A 12,061-nucleotide genomic window follows, 5' to 3' on the forward strand; every position below is an offset into this window, starting at 1 on the left:
TGAGTTTATTGGAAAGTGATATGCCACTCATAAATAACGTAATATTGATTTCGATTTTCCAATCACGCTTTCAGAATGTTCTGTAACTTGCAAAGCATTTTTTAATGGATAAAATTGTGACTGAGCTCAGTTTTCACATTTGGAATCTGCTTTGGCCAATTCTGGACTATTGCACGCTGTTCGGGTCGCCCCACTGCCGGAAAGCCTTCGAGGATTTTGAGAAGAAGTACAAGATATTTATCGGGATCCTGGCTGGTTTAGAGGGCTTAGGCCAACAGGAGAGACTGCAGAAACTTGGGCTGTTTTGTCACGGTCGGCGGCGGCTGACGGGAGATCAGGTGGAATTGTTGTGTCTGTGCACAACTATATTTCGATTAACTGAATACACGCACGCAGGAGTTGGCTTTAATTGGTGTTTTCACGTTGTGGCGAGGGAGTGAACGCTCAAAAGAGAGAGAGAGAACAATGTGCATGCGTGGACAACAGTGCATGGGCAGACAACAGATCAATACGTAGTGCTAAGCGGAGGGGGAGGTTATTGCTCCAAAAGAAAAAGATTTCAGACCCCCATTTAAAATATCTTTAGACATCTTCTGTAGAAAACACGGAAGTCCGCAATATCGCTAAGCTGCAGAGACATTCAGCCCTGTGAGATAAATATTCGGAAATTTCGTGCATAATAGACAATAGACAATAGGTGCAGAAGTAGACCATTCGGCCCCTCGAGTCTGCACCGCCATTCTGAGATCATGGCTGATCATTCACTATCAATACCCAGTCCCTGCCTTGTCCCCATATCCCTTGATTCCCCCATCCATCAGATATCTATCTAGCCCCTTCTTGAAAGCATCCAGAGAATTGGCCTCCACCGTCTACCGAGGTAGTGCATTCCACACCTGCACAACTCTCTGGGAGAAGAAGCTCTTCCTCAACTTTGTTTTAAATAACTGACCTCTTATTCTCAATCCATGCCCTCTGGTACTGGACTCTCCCAACATCTGGAACATATTTCCTGCCTCAATCCTAACAAATCCTTTTATTATCTTAAACGTTTCAATCAGATCCCCTCTCAATCTCCTCAATTCCAGCGTGTACAAGCCCAATCTCTCCAATCTCTCTGCGTAAGACAGCCCTGCCATCCCAGGAATCAACCTAGTGAATCTACGCTGCACTTCCTAAACTGCCAGAATGTCCTTCCTTAAACCTGGTGACCAAAACTGTACACAATATTCCAGGTGTGATCTCACCAGGGCCCTGTATAAATGCAAAAGGACATCCTTGCTCTTGTATTCAATTCCCCTTGTAACAAAGGCCAACATTCCATTTGCCCTCTTCACTGCCTGTTGCACCTACTCATTCACCTTCATTGACTGGTGAACTAGGACTCCTAGGTCTCTTTGCATTTCTCCCTTACCTAACTCTACAACGTTCAGACAATACTCTGCCCTCTTGTTCCTGCTTCCAAAGTGGATAACTTCACATTTATTCACATTGAATGACATCTGCCAAGTATCTGCCCACTCACATAGCCTATCCAAGTCTCCCTGCATTCTCCTAACGTCCTCTTCGCATGTCACATTGCCACCCAGTTTAGTATCGTCAGCAAACTTGCTGATATAGTTTTCAGTGGGAAAGAATTATTTCAAAATAAGGAAGGAAGTTGGAGGTCAGAGAGAGAGGGAAGGTGATGGTTGTGAAGTAGGGACGGGGAAAGCGATGGAAGTGGGGAGAGACGGAGACAGGGTAGAACGAGAGAGGGCTTGGTGTTAGGAAAACTGGGGAGAGGAAGAACCTGAGAGAGAGAAACTGTAGGGCCGAGTGGAGAAGACAGACGGGAGAACAATGGGGAGAAATGAGGGATATTTGGTGAAGTGCGATGCCAGGGTAATGAGAGAAATTTCGGATGGGTAGAGAGATCTGATTGACGGAGGAGCCGGAGATAGGATTGAGGAGAGGCCAGTGGAAGGAGGAGATAGACAGGAACGGTATCGAGACGGTGAGTGAACGAGTTGGGAAACAGACACTGTGAAGATAGTGCACTCAGTGTGCGGCGGGATCGGAAACACAGCGTTGGGAAGAGAGAGACGTGGTGCACTGGTCGAAGAAAGAGACCGGGGTTGGGCAGAGGAACGGCGGAGAGAAAGACAGTGGCCGGGGTGTCTGGGAAGAGGGTATGTGGGGAGGCGCGTCAAAATCCTGAAAAATATGTACTGTGAGGAGCTGGAGGGCTTTCCATTACGCAATGCATTTTGGGATTACTGTTTCCCCACTGTGAGGTGCTGCAATAACATACAATCCTTCCCGTCTCGGTGACTCTTTCCCTCGACCCCTCTCCTTCCAACCCGCATCCACAATCTCCCTCCCTCCAAGCCTTCTTCGCCACCATCATTCTCCCTCACTGTCTGACCTCCAACCTCCCTGCACGTGCATGAAACTTCCGATTATAAATTTCACAGGCATGTATGTTGCTGTAGTTTAGTGATATTGTGGAATTCAGCGTTTTCCAGATGAATATCATGCTTGGCACTGCTACTCCTTAGAGCTACACAAGTGAGATGAGTGTAAGTGGATGAGTCACAAATCCCGAGATGAACATTATGAACTAATTCCACTGTTCTGGGAAGGTCTGGCAAACGTTTTGCTACCAGATATAAAGACAAGCTTTTCAATTGTACCTTAAAGTTCCACACACGCTGACTCTCCATGACCTAAAATATTCGCCAATTGAAGTCCGGTAAAGAATTTCATCTTCAAACTATTTTTGGCAAATTGTCGTCGTCGAGCATGATTCCGACATAACGGACGATGGAGAAACTAGGGGCAGCAAAGGCAAGTTCGAGTTCGCCATCTGGTGCGTGTTTCGCTTTGAAGAAGGGAAAGGATCATTGGACAGGAGGCCTCCTGTATCCCTTTTGTCAAACTCTTCCGGCTCTCAGCTTCACCCCTCCCCCTCCGGTCTTCTCCTATCATTTCGCATTTCCGCCCCCCTCACCCCACTACTTTCAAATCTCTTACTATCTTTCCTTTCAGTTAGTCCTAATGAAGGGTCTCGGCCCGAAACGTCGACGGTGCTTCTTCCTCTCGATGCTGCCTGGTTTGTTGCGTTCCACCAGCATTTTGTGTGTGTTGCTTGAATTTCCAACATCTGCGATATAAATAGGACTTGAAGAGGCGAACGGAACGAAATTTCATTCACGCTTGTGCTTGAAAACGAGACCCTGCTTGGGATTATGATTATATAATAACGTGTTTTGATTCATGCAACTTTGTTTATTTGTGCCTGGCTTATCGGAGGATTCCGTCCTTTCTTTCATAAGTAGTTGTGTGCTCTGCTTCTTTATTTCTATAGTTCGTTCATGCTTATCCCCTCCCTCTCCCCTTTATCTTTCCTATGACTGGTTTTCCACTTGTGGCTTTTAGATCCTACCCCCTCCCCTATCTCTATTACTGGGCTTCGGTCCGCTCTTCCCCCACCCCATTCCTGATGAAGGGTCTCGGCCCGAAACGTTCGCTACTCTTTTCTCACGGATGCTGCCTGACCTACTGAGTTCTTCCAGCGTTGTGTGTTGTGCGTTCTGAGTGCTGTTTGTGCTGCTGTTCTTCAAAACCCGGCTCGGAGAAACCTTGTCTAGTTTGTGCTATTAAATGACAGTAAACTCGTCTGGAGTTAGCCAAGGCACACCAACCTCCGAAAAAAACTATAGACTGACTGTCCAAACCATGTCCAAACAAAGGAAAGGTGATGAATCTCAAAGTCTCTATCCTCACCTGGACAGCCTGTGCTCAGGCAGGAATCAGGTCTGGTCTAAGTTTTCATGTAAGCAGAAGCTGTACGGCTGGATCAATCACCCCGACCCCGCCTGATAACGTTCAGGCAACCGAAGCAAAGCGGCCGGAGGAGGACAAACGGCAAGACAAAGATCTATCGAAGGAAAGATGAACACACTTTTAGGGTCCCTTCTGAACCGTCGCAGGGACTGAAAAAGGAGGACACGCCTATAATTTGCGTATTAGAACAGGAAACAGAACAGGAGAAATGAAAAGAAGCGAGTTCAGAACCATCTCTTGTTACATAATATCCAAAAAAAAAATATAGTTGGCACCACAGCGGTAACTATGCTGTAGACCCCTCCTGAAATTCGAATATGGGACAAATTTGTGAAATTTATAACTCCTTGCATGGAAATGTTTAGATGTTCTTAAAAGTTGTGTGCGGAACCCACTTGGCCTGCAGTACAAGTGCAGAGGAATAGAGGAATTCCCCAGAGGAATAGAGGGGAAAACGATAATGATGGATATTCCGTTGCCATGGGGACGAGGTTAAAGGGGACCGTGCTCGGCTGCCCGTGTGGGGCAATCTGTCAGCATAGTAATTTTGGAGAGGGAACAAGGTGCGGGCAAAAAACAGGAGACAAAAGCTTTCAAGAAGGAGCTAGGTAGATATCTGATGGATAGGGGAATCAAGGGATATGGGGACAAGGCAGGGACTGGGTATTGATAGTGAATGATCAGCCATGATCTCAGAATGGCGGTGCAGAGTCGAGGGGCCGAATGGTCTACTTCGGCACCTATTGTCGATTGTCTATTTTCTATAATATAACTGACTTCATTTCCCGTTTCCATAACACATGATAGACTTGCACAACAGCTCTGCGCGGCCGTACACAGAATTGGAAATACACTTGGACTGAGATGTTAACCAACGACAGCTTATCCTGACAGGCCGACCTCTGATGCATTTCTATCGCACCGTCCGATACACTGAAACATCTCAGCCGAGCGATCACCAGAAGCTCCTTTCCGTGACTAACAGAGCAGAAACTCTTTCTGTAACAGAACACATCTACTATGGTCCAAAAGACAAAGTGGAAGAAGGGTTTTCGAGAGAATATCAGGATGAGCGATTTAAACTGCCAATCCTAACCCCTCATGTCACCACAGCCATCAAACCCCCTGCAACTCCTGAAATACTCGGACCCGCGCTTCAGACTTTACAGGAGTTAAACCGCACACGGTGTATAACTCTGCCTAATACTAACGCTACTCGACTACTTCATTCCGCTCAGGCTGGTTGTGTAATATTTCCTTCTTCATCGTTAAAGCAAAGATTGCCCTGTTTGCTCCCCCTGCTTTGCCTGAGTATGTCGTAGTTTTGCTGCTTTCGTAGACACCTCCCTCTCGGTGGGCGATAAACAAAAATTACGAGTGACGTACGTTCTGCCCCACCACAAGAAGACCTATGCTATTCTACCCTCTATACGACAATATGATTTGTCACTGGAGGCAATGTAAAGCATGAATCCTGTCATAAGAACACGTTTCGATTAGCAAGGGCTTATATCAACCTGCGGTCCCTTATTTTACCAGTTCCGAAACCAGGTCGTGATAATGAGTAAATTTTTTGCAATACTTAAGGGCGATTAGCAAGATAGCATGTCAAGGATTTACTGAATGCAGACTAATGCAGACAACCCTGTGCATAGCGGTCTGCACAATGACCAGCAGTTGTAAGAGGCATGCCTGGGTGTCTAACACCTGTCGCCGACACTGCAATTAAAAAACATAGAACATAGAAACTCTTCGGCCCACAATGTTGTGCCCACCATGAAACCCACTCTAGAAACTGCCTTGGATTTCCTTGGTGCATAGACCTCTACTTCTCAAAGTCCCATGTACCTGTCTGAGAGGCTCTTAAACACCCTATTGTATTCGCTTCCATCACCGCCGCCGGCAGTTTATTCCACACACCCAACACTCTCTGTGTGAAAACTGAACTCTGAACTCCCTGTTTCCAAGCACCTTTAAAGTATACCCCGCGTTTTAACCATTTTGTCCCGGGGAAAAAGACACGTGTTATCGACACGATCAATACCGCTCATCATCTTGTACATATTATTATGGTAGAAACGTCCGATCCTATTAAATTGGATCTCCCTGATGAAGTGTGTCGGCCCGGAACATTTACTGCTTACACTTTTACACAGATTCTGCCCGGCTTGTTGAGCTCCTTAGGAATGTGTGCATATTACTTTGATTTCCAGATTCTGCAGATGTTCTCCAGTTTGCGATTAGATTTGGACAACAGTAAACAACATAAGAAACTGCACTGCAGACACGAAACAAAATTAACCCTGGGTCATCACCAACTCCGGAATGCGACGCTCTTGTCATTTAATCTTGCCAGGCAATTATGTCGTAGTCTTTAAGACACACAGTCTGATTGGGAGATAAATTGGTCAAGACTAGAATGACGTCGCTTGGGATTCACGCTGCTTTTGTGTTCACGGTGGCCGGAGATTGGACATAATCCTTACGTATCACTGGAAACACTATTTATGATAAAGCGTTGAGTTGTTAATACCTGGCGCGAGGTGCATAAATCTATTCTGCTCTCGAAAAGACATCTGTGGTGTCGACTCTTACTTCCGTCAACTCCGGGCGAGGAGAATCACCTTTGTTGTGTAACGCTGATCGGCGGCAGGACAGACATCAGTGAGACGGAACTGGAAATGCAACAGAGTGAGTAATACTCCGCCTCAGAGTGGTACAACGTCTTTTAAAGTAATTTTAATTCAGATTTTCAGTATAATTCTTTTATTTTTCATATATCGATAAAACTTCCAGGTAGAGCTCAGTTAGTTGGAGAGAGAAAAAAATAAACAAATAACTTTTTTTCCCGTGGCTCTGGAAGTTGATTCAATTTCAGCGTATATTGATGATCAATATAAATATATGTTCCTGCAATTAGATTTCCTTTGCTCAGTACGCGACCAGACGAAAGGTGTGGTCAGAGAGAAACAGTGAACAGAGGGAAACAGAAGGAAAGAAACAGACTGTGACGGGGCCTCGGGATGTGAACAAAGATAAAGCCGGAGAGATGCCGGGACAACAAAGGAGCAGGACGGATATGGAGATGCTGTTGAAAAAGAAGGAAAAGATCGCACCACACGCCATGTTCCAGCCCGATCATATCTTTCTCACGGTGAAACTCACTAGTCTGCAAGGAGATTAAATTCTTTTCAGAACGGGACCGGACGAGCGGACAGAGAGAAACAGGGAACAGAGATTCACGGGACCTCAGGATGTGAACGGAGATAAAGGGGCAGATATGAAAGGACAAAGCGGAGCAGTCCGGAGATGGAAAAGGAGTTGGAATAGTAAAGAAAAGACACACACAAACACACACACACACACACACACACACAAACACACACACACACACACACACACACACACACACACACACACACACACACACACACACACACACACACACACACACACACACACACACACACACGACTCCGCTATGTTTCAGTCTGATCCAGTTCCCCTCACCGGCGTGGGGGAAGGAGTGAGCGAGGACAACGTGAGAGATATCGGGAGTAAAACGCCGTGAGCATTACTGAGAAGGATGAATCAGAAACAACGGAGAGAATGGAGAAAAGGGAGAGGATTCTTCCTAACTGCACCAGCCCAGAGTAAAACGCTGTCAGATGTGATGGAGATTATTAAAGTAAAATGGACGGGACCTGACTATAGACCCTCCATTGGGGTGAATTACAGCTGAGGTGACCGCTACATATTACATATCTGATGAAGGACACATTTCACCTGTACGGGGTAAACAGCGAGTGGAATATATCATCACAAAACGCATGCGTATTTCAGAGCGCTCAGTTGTTACCCATGGTTCTACATATCGGCAAATGGATAGATTTTGGAGGAAACATGGTGTTTGACTGAAATCTCCGGCAGAAACCAACAAGTCGCTCTATGATTTAAGGAATTTGGTTAAGAGTTTCAGCGGGTATTTCACCGCGTTCTTCAGCTCCTCTCTGAAATTGCTCTGAGTCACGGCGTAAATACATGTGTTGGTGCAGGAGCTGAGGACCTGCAACATCGTCGCCGTGGATTCTGCGATATAAATCGGATCCGCGTCCGAGTAACGAGGGATGTTTGCAATCAGTACGTAGAGATCAAAAACCAGCAGAGATAACCACAGAAATATAAAACTACCGGTTATACTGAATAGAAAAACGACCGATTTCCTTCGGTTCTCCATCTCCGGGTCCTTGTCATTCTTTCCGTTACTGCGGCCCCGGAGGCCCATCCGGACTTTATTGGCGGACAAAATCCGTCTGACTGTCAGAGCATTGAACAATAAAATCAGAACAAACGGGAGACAAGGCATGAAAATGCGATGAATCATCTGAAATGCGGCCCACGAGGGAGACGTATAGAAACTGTCTTTGCTGTCACAGCCAAAGAAAACTCCATCAATTATCACCAAAGGCTCCAATGTAAAGTAGAAAGGGACACTTTCCAAACAGCCCAGAACGCTCACTGTCCCGATAACCACAGCCGCCGTTTTTTCGGTGCAATATTTTGTTTTCAGCTTTTCACAACAAATGGCCACAAATCTGTCACAGGTGAACGCGACTGTCAGCCAGACAGAGACTCCGGTGCTTGCTAACAGCTGGCAGAGAACAACCCTACAAACGGGAGTCCAATAGAGGAAGGAAGACCTAAAGTATATCAGTACAGTCCAGTTCAGCAGAGGGTCAGAGATAACGACCAGGAGATCGGCTGCTGCCATTCCCAGCAGATAGCGAGTGATGCATTTGGAGAGACCGCACTTTCCTCGGGACAGGATAACAATCGCCACCAGGTTAACTGCAAGAGAGAGGGAAAGAAGTAGAGAAATTACTCACCTGTCAAGGCAATAGAACAAAATTATTATTATTAGACTTCATCTTGTGTTTTTTTTTTTTTTTGCTTCCAAATGGTGGAAACTGGACCCAGAACATATGAACCCGCTGACAGTGTGCAATGCAGTGACAGCGTGACAGAGAACTCTCCGCGAGTTTTGTAAATGGGTTCAATCTGGGTGAATTCCCAAACCGACCAGATGACAGCTGGTCAAACGCTTCCTGGCCGCAGTGAGGAATGGGTATGATATACCAACGTCACTGGCCTGAGCATCACAGGAATGAAATGAAATCAACATCGGCGGTTCCCTCTGCTCATATTTCTAACATAAATGCGCCATTCGCGTTGCTCCATCACCCACTCAGGCAATTCACAGTCGATTCCTACGGACAGAACAGAAGGTCGGCTGGCTCTCCACAGATGCAGTGTCGCCCGGTGTGCTCCTGTGCAGACATTTCGATTCACAATTATTCCATGATATCGAGGCAGCGGAGAGTATTTCAGTCAAAGGCACCATCTCGGCTCCAATATGGAGCGCTGTCTGCTAAGAAAGCAAAGGGATTAACATTGTCAGCGCCTTCCGCCCATGACTAAAATGCGGGGACTGGACAGGTGGCTGTGGAAACAAGTAGCGAGAGAAACACTTCAGAACATCGGAATTAACTCTCAGTTTCTGCCGTTTGCAGGTGTGACAGCGGCTTACCGGGAATTCCAACGGCTGAAATAACAGGGTGGTAAATGTCTTCTATCCGCCAGATTACTGGATATCCCATTTGAGGGACGCAGTGAACGCGATTGCTCTGAATTCCTCAGCTCGGCAAGACACTCTGTGCTGACGTACTGCCACAGGCTCTGATTTATACAGGGGATCGATCTCCAGTGACAAGGTCCCACATCTGACCATTGTTATTGAACAAACAAATTACATCACCGGCAGTCTCTCAGATGTAAATTCTGTGGGGATGTGACACAAACACGTCAATACCATTGGCATTACCACATTCAGATCCCTCTGTGTAATTCGACCAAAATGTGCAATGAGACCAGTAATTGAGCAATCAGCTTCATTTACAACATTCCACAGTTGACAGCGGTCACGACTGTTCCCATTTTCGAACCTGAAACTTTAACTGTGGTTCTCTTTCCACAAGCATTCCGGAATCGATGTTTCCATCATTTTCGGCACTTTTCACTGTCGCGCCTGCTGTTTCATCTACAAATAGATCCGGTTTCCCCTCAGTGCGCTCTGGATCCAGGGACATATGAAAGCCCTCCCAGTCTCCTCCTGCAGACTTCAGTTTAATATCTTTCACTTTTTAATTCAGCTGTTCAGTTTGGCCGCTCAGACACCAAACCCATCACACCCCATCCGACTGTGACACCAGATATAAAACATACTCATTGCGTACACACACACTCGGTCCAGTTCTCCTTCAGTCCTGGACGACATCGATGTTTACGTTATTTTGATCACCTTCCCGGTATAATGTTCTCTCCATCTCTTAAACTATCTTCTCCAAATCTTTAGTATCTGTGTGTGTGTGTGTGTGTGTGTGTGTGTGCGCGTGTGTATATATATATATATATATATATATATATATATATATATATATCACAAAATGTACATGCATAAGATTTGTTATTTGTGCTGTGGATTTTGAAGCTGACGGACAAAGCCGCTGTTGAATCCACCTGACGAACAGTTAGATGCTGAAACACTGTGGTGTTCATTTAGCTGTAGGAATATACTGAGATGATAAGGCTGCCATTCACTGCACTGTGGGTTACGAACACAACCACAACACGTTTCTCCATGATGTAAATACCCGCATGATTTAACAAAATACTTTCTGACCTGTATAGATTCCGTTCCGATTTGATCTCTTGGTTTAACATAAAGATTCTCGTGTCTTTGGCATTTCCTTTACAGTGTTCTTTACCGTCACATCAAGCCACGTCATCATATAAAGGTATATTGAAAAGTATCATCAACACACACACACACACACACACACACACACACACACACACACACACACACACACACACACACACACACACACATACACACACACACACACACACACACACACACTCTTTTACACACACACACAAACAGACTTCCATACACACATATATACTGTCTCTGACATACACACGCACATACACATACGTGCACGCAGATACACTCTCTCACAGCCAAACACAGATATACTCACACACAGGCTCCCGCTCTCTCCCTTGGAGTGTGCGTCTGTGCATTTCATACTGTATATACAAGTTTCCCCTGTAGTGCGAAAGTATGGGGCTCATTCTGTATCTGTCAGTCTCTGCCACAGTGTGAGAGTGTGGGTTTCATTCTGTATCTGTCAGTCTCTGTTACAGTGTGAGAGTGTGGGTTTCATTCTGTATCTGTCAGTCTCTGTTACAGTGTGAGTGTGTGGGTTTCATTCTGTATCTGTCAGTCTCTGTTACAGTGTGAGAGTGTGGGTTTCATTCTGTATCTGTCAGTCTCTGTTACAGTGTGAGAATGTGGGTTTCATTCTGTATCTGTCAGTCTCTGCTGCAGTGTGAGAGAGTGGGTTTCATTCTGTATCTGTCAGTCTCTGCTACAGTGGGAGAGTGCGGGATGAAGTTGGTAAAGCTAATTTCTTACAAAGATTGGTCTGTTGAAATGGTATTGGTGTGCTCCATTGACGGGCAGAGGGACACCTCTGCGTTTGTGACACCATCTGGGTTGTATGAATACAATGTTTTGCTGTTTGGAATGAAAAATGGTCCAGGAACATTCCAGAGAATGAATGATTCTGTAATTCGAGGGTTAGGACACACAGATGCCTATATTGTTGACTTAGTCACAGGGAGTGACACTTGGGAAGAGCATATCTCTGCAGTAGAGAAGCCGTTTGACAGGCTTTCCCAGGCCAGCCTTACATTTAGCTAAGATTGAGTTTTGCCATGCCACGGTGACTTATCTTGGCTATGTTGTAGGTCAAAGCAAGTGGGCTCCTGTTCAGGCAAAAGTCCAGGCAATTTCTCAAGTTCCTATTCTGACTGCTAAGAAGCCTTTTAGAAGGTTTCTGGGAATGGTTGCATAAAGTTCAGCCAGAACTTTACTGATATCGCTCTTCCTCTGACTAATCTCGTGAAGAATGGTGAAAAGTTTGTTTGGACCGAGCCTTGTCAGGAAGCACTTGATCGATTGAAAGCCATTTTTGTGTCATTAACCTGTGCTCAGGGCATTTGACTTTACAAAGCCATTTTCTGTAGCTGTGGATGCCAGTGATGAAGCTGCCGGGACAGTGTTATTACAAAAAGATGATGATGATGTTGAACAGCCTGTAGCTTA

General features: G+C 45.6%; 1 protein-coding gene and 1 long non-coding RNA gene across 2 annotated transcripts in view; one reads left to right on the top strand and one right to left on the bottom strand.

The window, feature by feature from the left end:
* Nucleotides 1–12,061, top strand: part of LOC132390375 (zinc finger protein 239-like) — a 445,145-nt gene that overhangs the window by 138,111 nt on the left and 294,973 nt on the right. The gene's annotated exons all lie outside the window — the stretch shown is intronic.
* LOC132390378 (uncharacterized) lies at nucleotides 3,799–9,521 on the bottom strand. Its single transcript, XR_009510895.1, has 3 exons — nucleotides 9,416–9,521; nucleotides 6,362–6,503; nucleotides 3,799–3,922 (listed from the first exon to the last, which is right to left on the bottom strand). It is a non-coding gene; the product is annotated as an uncharacterized LOC132390378 (long non-coding RNA).

Source organism: Hypanus sabinus, unplaced genomic scaffold (genome assembly GCF_030144855.1).
Source record: "Hypanus sabinus isolate sHypSab1 unplaced genomic scaffold, sHypSab1.hap1 scaffold_88, whole genome shotgun sequence".
Classification (NCBI taxonomy): Eukaryota; Metazoa; Chordata; class Chondrichthyes; order Myliobatiformes; family Dasyatidae; genus Hypanus; species Hypanus sabinus.